At 39.8% G+C, this 20327-nt stretch overlaps 1 pseudogene; it reads left to right on the top strand.

Moving 5' to 3' along the window:
• The first annotated feature begins 18562 nt into the window (after positions 1-18562).
• Gm5854 lies at positions 18563-19371 on the top strand (annotated as a pseudogene).
• Positions 19372-20327: the final 956 nt, after the last annotated feature.

Below are 20327 nucleotides of genomic sequence, written 5' to 3'. Positions count from 1 at the left end.
TTCAGCGCCTTCTCAACAGCAGCAGGTTCTTGCTCTGACTCCACACTCGCACTCACTTAAACCATGTGTAGTCATCACCTATTCTACCCCACATCCTGATACCCAAAAGTGAAAAGGGCCAATGCCTTCCCATCCTTAACATCCATCTTCTTTCTCCTGAATGTCAGGGTGCTAATTCTTTAATGGTCAGAAGGATTATTATCTCTTTAAAATTCTCTGTAGAGTTGAGGCCTTATGAGCTTTGATTTTGTTTTTGTTTTTGTCTTTTTCCCATATCAGCGCATCTATTGGCGTCATCCTTGTTCACTTCAGTTAGGTAGTCATGATTGAGCCTTTGTAGGTGTAGCATCTGACATTACCGGGGAACACAATATCACAAGTCTCTTAATCTTCTGACTGTTGTTATCCACCTCTCCTTCCACAATGTTCCCTGAGCCTTGGGTGTGCAAGAGATCTGTAAATGTATTCACTAGGACTAGGCTCCACAGCTCTCCATTTTGATTGGCTATTGACCTTTATAATGGTGTCCATCTGTTGCAAAGAGAGGCTCAGTGAGCATATAGGCAACTGGATAATGCTAAGAGCAGGCTAACCACACAACACAAATTATTATCCAACACTACTGATACTATCCCGTGGTCAGCTTTGAAAACATACATACTGGTGACGTTATAAAGGCTACACAGGTTATATTTGTAACTATTATGTAAATACATTTATTATGTAACAGCAATTAATGTAAAAAGGGAAAAGAGAGGTATATGGGAGGGTTTGGAATGGGGAAAAAGCAGGGGGAAATGTAATTATAATTACAAGAAAAAGGAAAAAGAAAAAAAAATATTCTTCTCCCAAACTTTAGCTTTGCAGGATTCAACTTGCTTATAATAATACATAGTTACAATAAAATAAATAACTGAAGTATTCTATGCTATTTTAATGAATAAAGTTGGAAAAAGGATATACACATTAATTTATTCAAATAAAGAAGTGATTAAAGTGGTACAGTGAGACACACCCATAAAGCCAACACTCAGCACACCGAGGCAGGAGAATTAGGAATTAGGAGCCAGAGCAGAATACATAGCAGAATGATGTCGTATATATGCATAGGTTTAAAGGAGAAATTGATATTTACAGTCTTTCAGTCTCTAATAATAGCCACTGTTATAAGAACACTTGTATAGGCCAACTGTATGTTAAATGTATAATATAAGAACTACAGGTTAGCAGGGCAGTGATGGCACACGCCTTTAATCCCAGCACTTGGGAGGCAGAGGCAGGCAGATTTCTGAGTTCGAGGCCAGCCTGGTCTACAGAGTGAGTTCCAGGACAGCCAGGGCTACACAGAAAAACCCTGTCTCAAAAAACCAAAAAAGGAAAAAGAAAAAAAAGAAAAAGAAAAAAAAAAAAAAAAGAACTACAGGTTAGTGCCCATGGAGAAAGTAGTGTCTCATTATACAGATCATTATACAGATCAGAAAACATTGAAATACAGATGTGAAAAGATGCAATAACATCCTCAAGACCACCCAGTCTGTCGGTCACACACTTTTCTCACTTTAAGCTATGTTCCAAGTAACTCACATCACACAGCCTTTTGAAGTAGTAATAATAACTGTTATCCTGTAAAACCTATGTGACTGAATGGACATATCCAAGGGACCACATTACCGAGAAGCAAAAGGGCGCATGTGTTTTCACTGTATGAGTGTTTGTATGCTTTCATTCATTCATTCATTCATTCATTCTCTCTCTCTCTCTCTCTCTCTCTCTCTCTCTCTCTCTCTGTGTGTGTGTGTGTGTGTGTGTGTATGTGTGTGTGTGCGCATTACTCTATACATATGTGCACATGTGTGGGTATACTTATGTGCACATGTGTGGGTATACTTGCATGTGCGGACATATGAGGAAGTTGCGGGTTGATCTCAGAATGCCTTCAATGACTTCCCAGTCCTAGTTTGTTGAGGCAGAGTCTCTCAATGATCCAGGGGCTCGAGGTTAAGACTAGACTAGCTAGCCAGAAAGGCACCAGGACCCACCTGTCTCCATTCAACCAACTCTGGCTGGAGCAACAGGCAGGTACCACGATGCTCAGGTTTTTCCTTGGGTGCTAGAGTTCCAAACGCACAGCTTCATGCTTTTGCAGCATACACCTAACTCCCTGAGCCATTTATCCAACCCACTGTGCAGCATATTTTTAAAGGACAAACTTTAGGATTGAAAAGTAACAAATACTTATTGCAAAAAGCATTAAAAATATAAACACAGAATAAAAATCGCTATGAGATAGAAAGATAGACAGATATTCTAACACCTCAGTTCATGAAGCAGTAAGTCTTCGATTTAATTTTATAACATCAGTGTAATTTTATAACATCAGTATTCTCCCTTTCTGCCACTTTAGAGATAACTAGCATTTTTAATAGTATAATTGTCTCCATCTTGTAAATGAGAAGGCTAAATTGTAAAAGGCTACTTGCCCCAGCATGCATAACTAACACACAAGCTTAGATCAGCACTCTAAGGAAGGTGAACCTGGAATCACTGACCAAGGCTGTTTGCCTTAGGCTGGACAGATGGCCCTTTGGTTTAACCAAAGCATGAACTAGCTGGGCTCACGCCTTTAATCCCAGCACTTGGAAGGCAGAGGCAGGCAGATTTCTGAGTCCCAGGACAGCCTGGTCTACAGAGTGAGGACAGCCAGGGCTACACAGAGAAACCCTGTCTCGAAAAAAAGAAAGAAAGAAAGAAAGAAAGAAAGAAAGAAAGAAAGAAAGAAAGAAAGAAAGAAAGAAAGAAAGAAAGGAAGGAAGGAAGGAAGGAAGGAAGGAAGGAAGGAAGGAAGGAAGGAAGGAAGGAAGGAAGGGAAGAAAAGAAAAGAAAAAAGAAAAAGAAAAAGAAAAGCATGAACTAACTGTCCTTGTCCAAGGAAGAAGCTAGTTGCTAGTTTGTAGGACCTATATCAATCACTGGTAACTCCATCTTCAGGGTATCCTCAGAGGCCAGAGGTTCTGAGGACACCCTGAGTTACACACACACACACACACACACACACACACACACACTTAAAAATAAAATAAATCTTAGAACATGATTGTTTACCAGGCACCAATGCAGATTGTTTAAAACACTCATTACACAAGATAAAGCCCTCAGTGCTGCACGTACTCTGTAGCTCTACAAACTCGATACTTTTCAAAAGTAGCAAACTATTTTTATCCCAATCCTTGCTAGTGAATTCTAAAGTTCCCATACTAACTGGATCCAAAAATAATGCTGGGAAACCAGAGATTTTTCATATTAGATATGGAAGCTAAACTCCTAAGTGTGACCTAAAATGGCTTTCTGTAGAAAAACTTTGAAACAAATTTCTACAGATAGGAAAAAAAAAAAAATCTTAAGAAAGTCTACTTCAGAAGGAGCCTCAAGAAACTATCAGAATATGGTGCTTGTTCCGTTTTCATTAACTAAGGGCAGCATTTTTAAGTTGTTGTTGTTCAACTGTAGCTTATCAGTGGGAGAAGCATCTGTTCTTTAAATTGGCCCTCTATGGTTAAGTAGCCCAAGTCAAAACACAGACGTGAAAAGCCTCTGCAGGGATGGCTGATTGGTTCCTTATTGTTGACTGCCGCTGTAGTGCTGCATCTGATTATATTGAAGTCACAATAGATTAGATACATGTTCAATCAATCTGGCTTGTGTAGGAACCAGGTTGCTAAGACAACCAATATAAAACACCAACTATCCGAAAATTATGCATTCTGCTATCAAAGTTTAAATAATTGCCTGCATCACCTCAACACCCATCTTCATAACTACACTGTTTTATGTAGTACGAATTAGCCCTAATCATTTATTCAATATTGAATTCACAGAAGTCTTCATATATGTTTAAACTGGCAAGGAAAAAAATTATGTTCAATATCCTAGGGAGTAGTTTAAAGCTTATTTATTCCAATAATTGAATAAATTATTCAGTTGTTCTGAGTATTTCAGTCCATGATACCTGTGACGGTAAACACAACTCAGACACCCTGAAGTCTGAGCACAGATAATTCTCAGTGAGTCCTTACCTTTTTCTTGATCCCAACAAAGCTCATCAATATATTGGAGGATTTGAGTTGATTTTGCAGCCATTCAGTGGATGTTTTTAAGGAAGCCTTGCAACATCTTCCCATCTAAGAATTATTCAGAAAAGTCAGTTAAATCGAGGGTGTGTGCTATGGTTAGTGTTACCCATCAGTCCGAACCCAGAATCACCTGCGATGGGAGTGGCGTGCCTGGGGAGGACAACCTTGATAACCTTAACTAACATGGGAAGACCTATCTTAATCGGGGCTGGGATATTCCTTCAGCAGGGGTCCTGACCATATAGAGACCAAATAGAGAAAGCATGTTGAGTACCTGAAATTATTACCTCTCTCTCTCTCTGTCTCTCTCTGTGTCTCTCTCTCTCTCTGTGTCTCTCTGTGTCTCTCTCTCTGTCTCTCTCTCTGTCTCTCTCTCTGTCTCTCTCTCTGTCTCTCTGTCTCTCTCTCTCTGTCTCTCTCTCTCTCTCTCTCTCTCTCTCTCTCTCGACTGTGTGTGCAATGGAACCTACTGCTTCAAGCTCCTGCTGCTTAGCCTTCAAGATGCACCCTGAACTGCATGAAATGTACCCCTTTCTCTATTCATTTCCTTTTACCACAGTGTTTTTATCACAGCAACAGGAGAGGAAGCTAAGACAGTGTGAGAAGGATTTTCTGGCACAAAAAAAAATCTCTTAAGTTATAGGTGTCTAATACTTTTATAGAAATGACCCCAAAAATCTTAATTCAAAACAGTCAAATAATGGTCCTAACCTAGGCTCACCCTCAAAAAGGGAAAAATGTTCATCTATAAGAGTTCCTTGTGAAAAAATGTAGTTAACACACATAACAATAAAGAATGAACACTGGCCATCTGCTCTTCTTTCAAACATCTTCATTACATCTCATTGTGATGTGAAGAGGGTTGTAATGTCTCAAGAGTCTGGTCCCTGCTGTCCCCGTGGGGTTGTCTGTCAGGCACCGTGGCAACATCATCACTCAAGGACTTTAATCTTCAAGTTCCATCAGGTTTCAAGAGCAAATGTCAAGATAGGAAGGCAGCTTAAGAGTTCACGCTCTTAGATGCCAAGTAAATTCAGGTAATGCTTGATCAGACCACAGATGATTTAAATGTTGTGGTCTAGGAGCCAAAAGAATATAGAAGTGTTAGTGTGGAAAAAAAGTAATGGCCAGTTTGATGCTTACTGTACAAGATAGAACCTAGGTGTGATACCCAGAACCTATGTTTTGTTTTGTTTTTTCTTAAAACTGAATGTAAAAACATACGTATGCTTTAAATACCAGTGCCATGGAGGCAAAAACAAAAGGAGCTTCGTGGCTCACTGGCCAGCCAGGTGACTAAGCAGCTAATTTGAGGTCAAGTGAGAGACTCTCAAAATAAATAATCAACAAAAACAAAACAAAGGTGTAAGGAAGTAACAAAGCCTGAAATCTGAAATTTACCACTAACCTCTACGTGTGGGTTTACATGTGTAACCCCAACATGCATATATAAATATGCTCATGTACACATATGCATCAACCTGCACATACAAACCTGCAATGTCCTGCACACATATGCATGTATATACAAAAAAAAAAGAAACAAAGACATTATCTTTTATCAAATTCTACCACACCTACATGCAACTAGCTCATTGAAGGCCTGGGTTTATTCCAGGCCTAGGCCTTTGAGTTTTATTTAGCCATTCCATAGTTTATATGCTGTTTTGGTCACTGTTCTACTTCTGTGAGGAAGTACTATGAGCACAGCAACTCTTAAAATTAAAGCATTTAATTGGGACTTGCTTACCATTCAGGGGTTTAGTGATTGTCACCATGGCATGTCTTAGTCAGGGTTTCTATTCCTGCACAAACATCATGACCAAGAAGCAAGTTGGGGAGGAAAGGGTTTATCCAGCTTTATCACCAAGGAAGTCAGGACTGGAATTCAAACAGGTCAGGAAGCAGGAGCTGATGCAGAGGCCACGGAGGGATGTTCTTTACTGGCTTGCTTCCCCTGGCTTGCTGAGACTGCTCTCTTACAGAACCAAGATTACCAGCCCAGAGATGGTCCCACCCACAAGGGACATTTCCCCCTTGATCACTAATTGAGAAAATGCCTTACAGTTGGATCTCATGGAGGCATTTCCTCAACTGAAGCTCCTGTCTCTGTGATAACTCCAGCTGTGTCAAGTTGACACAAAACTAGCCAGTACATGGCAGAAAGCATGGTAGCATACAAGCAGACATGCTGCTGGAGAAGTAGCTAAGACCTCTACATCCAGATCCACAAGCAGTAGGAAGAGAATGTGCCACTGGGCCTGACTTGGGCTCTTGAAACTTCTAAGCCCACCCTCAGTGACATACTCTTTAACAAGGCCACACCACCTGATCCTTCTCAAGTAGTGCCACTTGCTGATAACTAAGCATTCAAATACAGGAGCCTATGAGAGCCATTCTTATTCAAACCACTACATCTATCTAGTAGCAAATCTTTGCTTTAGGAAGATATGCAAATTAACAGAAACAACTGGTTGTTCTAGAATATATTCAAATCAACTCTACCACTACCACTACCACCTCCCTGAAGTCCTAGGCTAGGTACTCAACCCTCTGAAATGCTTTGTGTCTCTGTCATTGGGTTTGTAAATAGCAATTTTTGAAATCTACACAATTGTAGATTGTAGTTGTAGCATTGCAACATTATCAATATACCACAATATTATTTTTTACTATGATGGTGCATTGGATGAGTTAGAAAGCACACTGCCCAGGGCCCACCCAGTTCTATTTCTACTTCCTATGGAACTTCAGATGTAGTATATCTCTGCAGGTATTTTCTCATCTCCACAACTAGGATAACAATGCCTACCACAACTGTATCTAAAAGGTATAATGGAAATCAAATGAAATAAATATATATATATATATATATATATGATTTACAAATCATCAAATAAAGCATAAAGATTGTATTGAACTATAATAGAAGAGGCATCAATCAAATAATCAAAATGAAAGAGGGAACAGGTACAAGGATCTCTCCTTTCCAGAATTTTCTATCAATCACATAGAAAGTATTAGATTGCTTCACATTCTTTCTAAAGCATTCCCTTAGAGCATGAAGCCAGGGACTCTGCTATTGTTCTTTGTTCCTCCTATAAGGAATAGCTGTGAAACCAATTGATAACTTGGCATTAAAGCAGACAGCATATTTATATACTGTATCTAGACAGACGTCTCTCTGTAAAGCTTCAGGGAATTGCTCTGGCTTGTTCTGGCCTGTACTCTGGATCAGGAATACAGCACAGTAAAGTTTCACCCATTCTGTTTCTGTGTCTTTCTTAGGGACCAAAAGCTATATTTTAAACATGAGAAGGGAAACAGAACAAGCTGGGGTATTTGAAATAGAATGGAACAAACATATCTAATATATTGAAATAAAGTCAGAAAACTAGATGGAGACCATAATTTTCGAACTGCTAAATAAGAAAGGGAAGAAACACAAAGCAAACAATTACACTGCTTCATTGCAGAGTCTCCATAGTGCAGTGGTTTGCAACTGGCTACAGATTCAGATCCACGTGAGCTCCCTTTTGCTTCTGGCTAGAATGATTCAACTTCAACAATATTCAGTTTTCTAATCTGTACATGAATCGGCACAAAATAATGCTAGAAAGTTGAAGGGACCTGTAAACATTAAATCTGACATGACATTTTACGTGCATGCCCCCATGCACTTAACACATGCACTAATATGTTGGGTACCAAATACATTGCTTCCGTTGTAACTAAGTAAAGAGTATTGTTAGTCAGGAGATCTTTCAGCCTTTGCCTTCATTCATAATATCTACCATAGCAAATTGCATAAACCTTGTGGCATATGACCACAGAAATTTATTGTCTCACAATTCTGAACAACAGAAGCCACTGTGTTGGTAAAGCCATGCTCTTTCTAAAGCAGTTTCATGTCTTCCTCTTAGCCTCTGGCTTGGCATTATTTCTTGGGGTTCCATATAGATTTACTACTCCGGTCTGTATTTGGTAAGAACATAAGGATAGGACTCATTTGACGTTAGTGTTTTTTAAGTAAATGGAAATATGAGCTAGCTTGCTCTACTTCACAATATGACACTTTATGCCATGGTATAGTATGGCACAAAGACTAAGGAGATGACTATGTCATTCATTAGACTTCCGAACCTTCAAATGTTTAGGCAAATTTTTTTAAATTTATGTACACTATCTAGTATCAGAAGACACTGATAATTATCACTAATGAGGATACATTTATGGAATAAATTTTGATATAAATATATATTTTAAAATATTTATCATAATCAAGCTAGTTGATAAAGAATCTTCTCCTTGGAAAAATTCACGTTCTCATTGTACCTAAACACAATAGGTTAACTTTAATTATTATTGTTTGTGTTTCAAAATAATTTAAAAATATTTTTCTTACTCTTAGAAAACTACTTCTCTCTCTTCAAAAACCAAATCAATGCCAATAATTCTTTGTAACACCTTTTATGCACATGATAAACTCAACCAAATATTATAGCAAGACCAGCTGTCAACTGCCCAGAATATCTCCAATGGCTATACTTACAATAAAACATTGAACATATACTAATATGTGGGGCCTGTGAGGTACACTATGACAGTTATTAGTATCAAAATGCAGTTATATGGGTCAATCTTAAACAAAGTAGAGCTTAAATGTTAAAAAGAAAAAGAAAAATTCGGGACAAATATATGATATTTGTCATTAAGAGACAACACCCAGAGTTGCCTTACTTTCCTGAGTGAGGTAACCCAATCACAAAAGAAGACACATGATATGTACTCACTGATAAGCAGATATTAGCCCAGAAACTTAGAATACCCAAGATACAAGATACAATCTGCAAAATACATGAAACTCAAGAAGAATGAAGACCAAAGTGTGGACACTTTGCCCCTTCTTAGAACTGGGTACAAAACACCCATGGAAAGAGTTACAGAGACAAAGTTCGGAGCTAAGATGAAAGAATGGACCATCTAGAGACTGCCATACCCGGGGATCCATCCCATAATCAGCCTCCAAACACTGACACCATTGCATACACTAGCAAGATTTTGCTGAAAGGACCCAGATATAGCTGTCTCATGTGAGGCTATGCCGGGGCCTAGCAAACACAGAAGTAGAAGCTCACAGTCAGCTATTGGATGGATCACAGGGCCCCCAATGGAGGAGCTAGAGAAAGTACCCAAGGAGCTAAAGGGGTCTGCAATCCTATAGGTGGAACAACAATATGAACTAACCAGTACCCCCCAGAGCTCGTGTTTCTAGCTTCATATGTAGATAAACCCTTAGCCAGACTCACTAAAGGGCACAGGGACAGCATCCTAATTAACAAAATCAAAAATGAAAAATGAGACGTAACAACAGATCCTGAAGAAATCCTAAACACCATCAGATCCTTCTACAAAAGGCTATACTCAACAGAACTGGAAAACCTGGATGAAATGGACAAATTTCTAGACAGATACCAGGTAACAAAGTTAAATCAGGATCAGATTAATGATCTAAACAGTCCTATATCCCCTAAAGAAATAGAGCAGTCATTAATAGTCTCCTAACCAAAAAAAGCCAAGGACCAGATGGGCTTAGTGCAGAGTTCTATCAGACTTTCAAAGAAGATCTAATTCCAGTTCTTCACAAACTATTCCACAAAATATAAGCAGAAGGTACGCTACCTAATTCATTATATGAAGCCACAATTACTCTGATAACTAAACCACAGAAAGACCCAACAAAGATAGAGAACTTCAGACCAATTTCCTTATGAATATCAATGCAAAAATACTCAATAAAATCCTCGCTAACCGAATCCAAGAACACATCAAGACAATCATCCATCCTGACCAAGTAGGTTTTATTCCAGGGATGCAGGGATGGTTTAATATACAGAAATCCATCAACGTAATCCATTATATAAACAAACTTGAAGACAAAAACCACATGATCATCTTGTTAGATGCAGAAAAAGCATTTGACAAAATCCAACACCCATTCATGATAAAAGTCTTGGAAAGATCAGGATTCAAGGCCCATACCTAAACATGATAAAAGCAATCTACAGCAAACCAGTAGCCAACATCAAAGTAAATGGAGAGAAGCTGGAAGCAATCCCACTAAAATCAGGGACTAGACAAGGCTGCCCACTTTCTCCCTACCTATTCAACATTGTACTTGAAGTCCTAGCCAGAGCAATTTGACAACAAAAGGAGATCAAGGGGATACAAATTGGAAAGGAAGAAGTCAAAATATCACTTTTTGCAGATGATATGATAGTATATATAAGTGACCCTAAAAATTCCACCAGAGAACTCCTAAACCTGATAAACAGCTTCGGTGAAGTAGCTGGATATAAAATTAACTCAAACAAGTCAATGGCCTTTCTCTACACAAAGGATAAACAGGCTGAGAAAGAATTTAGGGAAACAACACCCTTCTCAATAGTCACCATGACCAAATATTATAAGTACACCATTTAATTTGGGCTGGCTTACAGGTTCAGAGTTTCAATCCATTATCATCAAGGTAGGAACATGGCAGCATCCAGGTAGGCATGGTGGAGGAAGAGCTGAGAGGTCTACCTCTTCATCTGAAGGCTGCTACCAAAATACTCTCCCGGGCAGGTAGGACAAAGATATTACAGCCCACACCCACAGTAAGACACCTACTCCAACAAGGCCACACCTCCCAACAGTGCCACTCCCTGGGCCAAGCATATACAAACCATCACACCAGATTTTATTTTTATGTTATTGTTATTTAAAAAAAAAGATTCATTTACATATTTATATATATGGGTGCTTTATCTGCACGTACATGTGCGTACTAGAAGCCAGCATTAGACACCCGTGAGATGCCATGTTAGTGCTGAGAATTGAACTCAGGTCTCTCCGAAAAACTGAGTGCTCTTAATTGCTTAGCCACCTTGTCACCCCCCCCACACACACACACACACAAACTATTTTTCTTTTAAAAAAAAAAATATTTTGGGTGCTCTCCTAAAACATTTAGGAATGAAGCAAGAAAAAGGAAAAGAAAAAAAAATTCAGAAAGCAGTGGATTAACTTAAGAAGGCTTTAGGTAGGTGACTATGTATTAACTCTGGAGAATCAAAGAGTTGACGGAAGTAAGGACCTTGAGTCCCAGTAGGTGGCTTTTCAAGGAAAGGAGATAGTTAATAAAAAATAATAGATACGTTGAGGGTGGCCAAAGAATTCAGAGTGTGTTAAAAGAGTGAGTAAGAGAATAGAAAGAAAGAAAGAAAGAAAGAAAGAAAGAAAGAAAGAAAGAAAGAAAGAAAGAAAGAAAGAAAGAAGTCTAGCAAGAAAGAAGCACAATTAAAAACCTGAGAAAAAGCAAGTTGTGTAGAACTGCACAAGGGGTGCAAACTATTCACAGCACTGCTTGATGGTGACAAATGTTCACACAATTGTGATAGTCCCTATTAATATTTCTAAGATAATTATGTACAACTTGGTAGGTAAAAAAGGAAGATATGAAATAGGAATAAGAAAATCAACTCTGTCAGTTTTAACAATACTTAATTGATGCAATCTAAAATTAGTAAGTCACAACTAGCAATATAGGAACATAGAGAGAAATTACAGCAGACATGTGGATTAAGGAAGAAGAATACATGAGATATTCTATCATGAGATAATACTATTTTTCATTATAAATTCAGTATTGGGTAGTCATTTATTCACTATGTCCATGAATAAGCCTGGCAAAATGAAGAAACTATTTAGATGTTGGTGGGATTTTATGTGAGGTAGTTTCTTGCATATATGACAGGGATGCTGCAACCATGATGTCTCAACAATATTATTTTGGAGAGAGACCCACATAATGACAACACCAGTCAACATATTCACCTGGATGGGAAATCTCATAAGTTCCCATCCTCGAAGAGCTATGATTGTCAATGGTCATTGAGAGAGTTTCCTCTAGGAAAAAGCTCCCATATGGGCTATCTAATTCTGTACTTATGCACAAATGAAAAAAGGTAAAAGGCCTATAGGATATACATACATATGTACATACATGCATATAAACATGCTTGCATGCATGCATACATACACATATACTTGTAACAATAATATTTGATGGATATATGAATTTGGGAGGAAGAACATAGGATGAGTTAAAGGGGAACAAGAGGGTGGGGATTTTGTAGATGCAATGCTAATATATGAAGTTCTCAAGAAACATTAAATTAGGGCTGGAGACATGGCTTAGCTGTTAAGAGCACTGACTGTTCTTCCAGAGGTCCTGAGTTCAATTCCCAACAACCACATGGTGGCTCACAACCATCTGTAAAGGGATCTAATGCCCTCTTCTGGTGTGTCTGAAGACAGTGACAGTGTGCTCACATACATAAAGAAAAAAATCTTTTAAAAAATATAAAAAACAAATTATTAAACAGACTATATTTTAATAAAAATGTGTTTATATATATATATATGTTCATAAATATGTCATCTCTGTCAATTCTCCCTCCATTCCTTCTGTCCCCTTCCTTCCCTATCTTACCTGTCCATCCCCAGGACTATCGCTCCCACTTGGCTGTGTTGTCTCCCACACACCCTCTCTTTTTATTTTTTTTTCAAAATTTTAACTAGGTATTTTCCTCACTTACATTTCCAGTGCTATCCCAAAAGTCCCCCATACCCCCCCCCACTTCCCTACCCACCCACTCCCACTTCTTGGCCCTGGCGTTCCCCTGTACTAAAGCATCTAAAGTTTGCAAGAACAATGGGCCTCTCTTTCCAATGATGGCCAACTAGGCCATCTTCTAACACATTTGCAGCTAGAGACACGAGCTCTGGGGGGTACTGGTTAGTTCATAATGTTGTTCCACCCTTTAGCAGATCCCTTTAGCTCATGGGTACTTTCTCTAGCTCCTCCATTGGGGGACCTGTGATCCATCCAATAGCTGACTGTGAGCATCCACTTCTGTGTTTGCTAGGCCCCAGCATAGCCTCAAAAGAGACAGCTATATCTGGGTCCTTTCAGCAAAATCGTGCTAATGTATGCAATGGTGTCAGCATTTGGAGGCTGATTATGAGATGGACCCCCAGGTATGGCAGTCTCTAGATGGTCCATCCTTTCGTCTCAGCTCCAAAAGGTGACTCTGTAACTCCTTCCATGGGTGTTTTGTTCCCAATTGTAAAAAGGGGCAAAGTGTCCACACTTTGGTCTTCCTTCTTCTTGAGTTTCATGTATTTTGCAAATTGTATCTTATATCTTGGATATTCTAAGTTTCTGGGCTAATATCCACTTATCACTGAGTACATATCGTGTGAGTTCTCTCGTAATTGGGTTACCTCACTCAGGATGATGCCCTCCAGGTCCATCCATTTGGCTAGGAATTTTATAAATTCATTCTTTTTAATAGCTGAGTAGTACTCCATTGTGTAAATATACCACATTTTCTGTATCCATTCCTCTGTTGAGGAACACCTGGATTCTTTCCAGCTTCTGGCTATTATAAATAAGGCTGCTATGAACATAGTGGAGCATGTGTCCTTTTTACCAGTTGGAACATCTTCTGAATATATGCCCAGGAGAGGTATTGCTGGATCTTCCGGTAGTACTATGACCAATTTTCTGAGGAGCCGCCAGACTGATTTCCAGAGTGGTTGTGCAAGCTTGTAATCCCACCAACAATGGAGGAGTGTTCCTCTTTCTCCACATCCACGCCAGCATCTGCTGTCACCTGAATTTTTGATCTTAGCCATTCTGACTGGTGTGAGGTGGAATCTCAGGGTTGTTTTGATTTGCATTTCCCTGATGATTAAGGATGCTGAATATTTTTTCAGGTGCTTCTCAGCCATTCAGTATTCCTCAGGTGAGAATTCTTTGTTTAGCTCTGAGCCCCATTTTTAATGGGGTTATTTGATTTTCTGGAGTCCACCTTCTTGAGTTCTTTGTATATATTGGATATTAGTCCCCTATCCGATTTGGGATAGGTAAAGATCCTTTCCCAATCTGTTGGTGGCCTTTTTGTCTTATTGACGGTGTCTTTTGCTTTGCAGAAGCTTTGCAATTTTATGAGGTCCCATTTATCGATTCTCGATCTTACAGCACAAGCCATTGCTGTTCTATTCAGGAATTTTTCCCCTGTACCTATATCTTCGAGGCTTTTCCCTACTTTTTCCTCTATAAGTTTCAGTGTCTCTGGTTTTATGTGGAGTTCCTTAATCCACTTAGATTTGACCTTAGTAAAAGGAGATAGAAATGGATCAATTCGCATTCTTCTACATGATAACCACCAGTTATACCAGCACCATTTGATGAAAATGCTGTCTTTTTTTCCACTGGATGGTTTTAGCTCCCTTGTCAAAGATCAAGTGACCATAGGTGTGTGGGTTCATCTCTGGGTCTTCAATTCTGTTCCATTAGTTTCTTTTTATAGCACACACACACACACACACAAATATATATACACATACTGCAGAAACATAAACATACATCTATATACACATATATTTGTGTATATATATATATATATATATATATATATGCACGTGCACACACACATACACACACAGCAGAGCAGACCCTAATGAAAGCAGTTTAAGGAAGAGTCAGCAACCAAAGAAGCTGATGAGTAAATCAGCTCAAATGAATCAAGACCTGAAAGGCCTTCTAAGGATGAGCAGGGATCAGTTTCAAATCCCTAGCTACATAATACTCAGGAGAATTAGCATTCATTCATGAGCTCTTTTCTATAGGTCTCCCACAAACAGAGAAACAAAACCCAGGCTCTTGAAGAGGACCTGAGATAACTACCATCCCTCCTTAAGGAACCCCAGGCTGCACTGGCTTCACTCACAGAAGAAGCATAAGCTTTTACTTAGATCTAGGGAGGACAGTGAACACTGTCATCTTCAGTTTCCAGGCAAAATCCACTGTTTCTAAGATAGGGGGAGAAGTCTGAGATGTGTATGTGGTTGTCTGAAGGAGGGAATGTGAAGGTTCTATGGGGAGAAATGGTAAGTTTTCAAGCGTTAGTGGGTTAATAAGAACCACAGTGCTCTTCAAATTGTCAAGCATCCTCTGTCAGTGTTTTTAAAACTCCATCCCAAATGCCTTTGGCTTTTCTTGGCCCTCAATTCCCTGGGATTATTTGTCAAAGAACAGTATGTAGAAATACAAGCGAAAAGCAAGCACTTCTTGACATTTAGACAGAAGCATGCCAAATAGATTGCAATCATATCTATGTATGGTTTCTATTCCAGTTAGAGACGACCTGAGCTGTAAACCTTAAAAAGTAGTCACACAGCCAGGGCATTCACCGGCAGCAAGATGCCTTACTATGTGATGCACCTAAGATGGGAACCTTGACTCTGGAGAGAGAAGAAGGGTGAGTTGTTTGCTTTATTGACTCTAAGGCCAGCGTGTCTCATTGAGAAGAGGGGTGGCAGCTATCACTTGCTTTTTCTGTGAAAATTCTAGGAACTTGGAGTTTCTCTATATAGGCATGTCTTAAAATATGGTTGTAGGCAAGAAAAGTGCCCCGCATCTATAATTCTGGCACTCAGGAGGCGAAGAAAGGAAGATCTTGAATTTTATGCCAGCTTTATCCACATAGCAAGATTAGGTTTTAAAACAAACAAACAAACAAAAATGATTGCAAGCATCAGGCTGGTAAATTAGTATTTTATATAACTTTGAGTATAGGCAATAACTAACAATAAATAACTTACACTTACAAGGAATGACAAAAACTAACAACAACAACAAAAACAATAATAATAATAATAATAATAGTTTTGATTGAACTATAATTATATCATTCTCCCTTTTAAAATCACGACCTCCTTATTTTTAGTTTTGATTGTTACATATACAGAAATACGTACCTACAACTTGCTCGGTCTGTTGAGCGTTCCTTATATTTATATGATTTCAGGGCCGACCACTTTGTATTAGGTAACTAATGGGGGTGGGGGGCCTCATCCCTAGGAAAGACTGTTTCTCGTCCTCTCTGAGACCATTAGCTGTCTGTAGTCCCTTGTCTTTGAGTGGGGACCAGTGAGATTTCCACGTTCCAGGCTAGTGTAGCTACTGGTGTTGTGCATGTCCCGGTCTTGGCTAGGCAGCCATGTTGTTGAGGTACATTGGTAGCTCTTCCCTGTAGTTTCTTCCCTGCCCTGTCACAGATTCCCTGTTCCTCCAGACCTTAGAATTGTTCCCACCTCATCTTCCGAGAAGGTCCCTGAGCCTTTGGTGTGGAAATTATGTGTATGTGCACCAACTGGGGCCAGACATCTCATACATCTCTGCATTTTGACCACTTGTGGTTTTCTGTTATGATCTCTGTTGAAAGGGAGTAAGCAGAAACTAAGAAATTCAGAGGAATACAAAATGAGTCATATTTGTCTTAGACTTCAGAATTACGCAGTGCTCTCAATATAACTCAATACTTAATTCATTGAATGATCTGCACCTACCAGCTGATTAAGGACCCTTAATTACCAGGAAGCACTTAGAAAATGTGAAGAGCTGTATAAATGTTAAGGGCATTATCGCCAGAAGTCTCTCCAGTGCTTTCTTCCAGGCAAGGCAAACAGCTCTTTGTTCCCATCTGTTTTGTGTTTGTTTTCTCCCACCATGAACAATTCGTTCCCACTTGTAATCTTATTTTATTTACTTTGCAACTCAGAACTAATCCTCTCCAGGGCTAGAGGAGGGTATGCTGTCTCTGAACTCTACCCTATAAGGAAGTCTGCTGACAGCCTGCCAAGCATTGAATTGTGCTTTAAAAAAAAAAAAAAAAAAATGCATAAAACACAGGATTCAGTAGAGAGGAGGAGATAACCCAAAAATGGCATTTTCTGCCAAGATATAGTCAGGACCAACTCTCTGTCATGGAGGAAATGACATGAGAGGCGAGAGAGAGACAGAGACAGAGAGAGAGAGAGAGAGAGAGAGAGAGAGAGAGAGAGAGAGAGAGAGAGAAAGAGAGAGAGAGAGAGGAAGAAAGAGGAGGGGGGAGGAGGAGGAGGAGGAGGAGGAGGAGGAGGAGGAGGAAGGAGAAGAGAAACGAAAAGATAAAATGCTAAGCCTGGTAGAAGCCAGGCAGAACTAAGTTACAAAGTTTGAATACAAAATTCAGTGTTCTAAATTACCCTACCCTCTAAGGTAGCTTTCTGTCGTGTCTGTCAATCTAATGCCGATATTTGCTGTCCCTCTATATTCTTCTTCGCTACCTCTGTTTTATGCAGATGCAAACAACTATCTTTTCTAATGCAAAACACCAGGACCCAGATGCAAAAGCTATCTTTTCTAGTTTCTCAGAAGAATCCACCTTGTTGCCCTCAGACAGAATGAGATGTGCAGCTTTTGCTGGTGATTGGTCCGCTGAAGAGACTGAGGGCAGAAGCTGATGGCAGAGCACAGACAACAAGCAATTCAGAAATACACGGAGCTCATCTTGTTCCCCAAATCCTCTCCAACTACACTGCTGCCTGCCATCTCCACACAGCCTGAAAATCACAAAATATTCCTTCTTGCCATATAGCTGCTGTTGAGACTTTTTTTCTACCTGGAAATACCCACTGGGTCTCATGCTCTGCCCCAAGCAACTTACTCCCTTTCCCCCAAGAGATATTATAGAAATAAATCATTGTTTGGCTTAATAGCTTCGTCTTAAATGTAGACTATATTGGGCATAGTCTACTGTGTTGTATCTACACTAAAGAGAAACTGACATACTGTGCTGTAGTTTCTACAAGACTTCCTATTTCTGCTTTGAATCTTCCCATTATTCTCTTCTCTCCTTCCACAGTCACTGACATTTTCTAGTAAAATGAAGAAAGTAGCCACTCTAATAAAACTCAGAAGGCTCAGCCAAAGAGCAAGCAAAGCTGAGAGCTACTCCAAACTACTGCCCTTGACTTTTCAAGACTCTCACTTTAAGGACATGCTTGCCAACTGTCATCTTACAAGAACATTACTATAATGTTGGTTTGGGGAAATTAATTTGGAAGAACTAGTCTCCAAAACAAGGGCTGGTGTTATTATTACATTGTCATTCAAGCATTCTGCTGGGTAGCATGAATCATTTTATTTGTTAGTTACCAAAGTAGATGATAAATTATCTATAAGTCCTTTGTTTCCACTTAAACATCATTCCATATAGCCTCTACAATGCATTCCCAATGGGCCCAAGTGTATAACACACACATACACACACATACACACACACATTTGAGGAGAGAGAGAAAGAAAGAAAAGAAAGAGAGAGAGAGAGAAAGGAAGGCAGGCAGGAAGGAAGGAAGGGAGGGAGGGAGGGAGGGAGGAAGGATAAAAGAAGCTATTATATGATATATATCCATTAAAAGCCCAAGGCAAGCCCCATTAAATGTTTTCCTTTTTAAGAGTTGCTAATCAGGCGGCCACTTACTTATCCCCCACAATTCCCTCTTCTTTCTTTCTCCAGCAGCCGAGCAAGATGCCCAAAGGGAAGAAGGCCAAGGGGAAGAAGGTGGCCCCGGCCCCCGCCGTCGTCAAGAAGCAGGAGGCCAAGAAGGTGGTCAACCCTCTGTTCGAGAAGAGGCCCAAGAACTTCGGCATTGGACAGGACATCCAGCCCAAAAGAGATTTAACGCGCTTCGTCAAATGGCCCCGCTACATCAGGCTGCAGCGGCAAAGAGCTATCCTCTACAAGCGGCTCAAAGTCCCTCCTGCCATTAACCAGTTCACCCAGGCCCTGGACAGGCAGACAGCTACTCAGCTGCTTAAGCTTGCCCACAAGTACAGGCCAGAGACAAAGCAAGAGAAGAAGCAAAGGCTGCTGGCAAAGGCGACGTCCCAACTAAGAGGCCACCTGTCCTCCGAGCAGGAGTCAATACAATCACCACCTTGGTGGAGAACAAGAAGGCTCAGCTGGTGGTGATTGCCCATGACGTAGACCCCATTGAGCTGGTGGTTTTCCTACCTGCCCTGTGTCGAAAGATGGGGGTGCCCTACTGCACCATCAAGGGAAAGGCCAGGCTGGGGCACCTGGTCCACAGGAAGACATGCACCACTGTTGCCTTCACACAGGTTAACTCGGAAGACAAGGGTGCTCTGGCTAAGCTGGTGGAAGCTATTAGGACCAATTATAATGACAGATATGACGAGATCCGTCGCCACTGGGGAGGCAACGTCCTGGGTCCTAAGTCTGTGGCTCGCATTGCCAAGCTGGAAAAAGCAAAGGCTAAAGAACTCGCCAATAAACTGGGTTAAATGTACACTGAGTTTTCTGTACCTAAATATAATTATAAAATTTAAAAAAAAAAAAAGAGTTGCTAATCAAAAAAGATAAGGAAGGACACCATACAGGTCAAAGGAAAAATCTACTAAGATGACCTCTCAAACCTGAACATCTATGCTCGAAATGCAAGGGCACCTGCATTCATAAATGAAATTTGTTAAAGCTCAAAGCACACATCTCACCCTACATAATAATAGTGGGAGACTTCAACAACCCACTCTCAGTCAAGGACAGATCATGAAAACAGAAACTAAACACAGAGACATAGTGAAATTACCCGAAGTTATGAACCAAATGGATCTAACAGATATTTATAGACCATTTCATCCTAAAGCAAAAGAATATATCTTCTTCTCAGCACCTCATGGTACCTTCTCCAAAACTGACCATATAATTGGTCACAAAACAGACCTCAACAGATTTGAGATTGAAATAATCCCATGCACCCTATCAGATCACTATGAACTAAGGCTGGTCTTCAATACCAAGAAAAACAAGGGAAACCACACATACACACGGAAGCTGAACGATGTTCTACTCAACGGTAACTTGGTCAAGGAAGAAATAAAGAAAGAAAGTAAAGACTTTTTAGAATTTAAATGAAAATGAAGACACATCATACCAAAACTTATGGGATACAATGAAAGCAGTGGTAAGAGGAAAACTCATAGCTCTAAGTGCCTCCAAAAAGAAACTGGAGAGATCATAGCAGCTTGACAGCACACCTGAAAGCTCTAGAACAAAAAGAAGCAAATACACCCAAAAGGAGTAAACCTGCAGGCAATAATCAAAATTAGGGCTGAAATCAACCAAATAGAAACAAAAAGAACTACACAAAGAATCAACAAAACCAGGAGCTGGTTCTTTGAGAAAAATCAACAAAATAGATAAACCCTTAGCCAGACTAAACCAGGGGGCACAGAGACAA

The sequence above is a fragment of the Mus musculus genome, chromosome 14 (assembly GCF_000001635.26).
Source record: "Mus musculus strain C57BL/6J chromosome 14, GRCm38.p6 C57BL/6J".
Classification (NCBI taxonomy): Eukaryota; Metazoa; Chordata; class Mammalia; order Rodentia; family Muridae; genus Mus; species Mus musculus.
The sequence above is the reverse complement of the archived record's forward strand: the minus strand, read 5'-3'. Positions and strand labels throughout refer to the sequence as shown.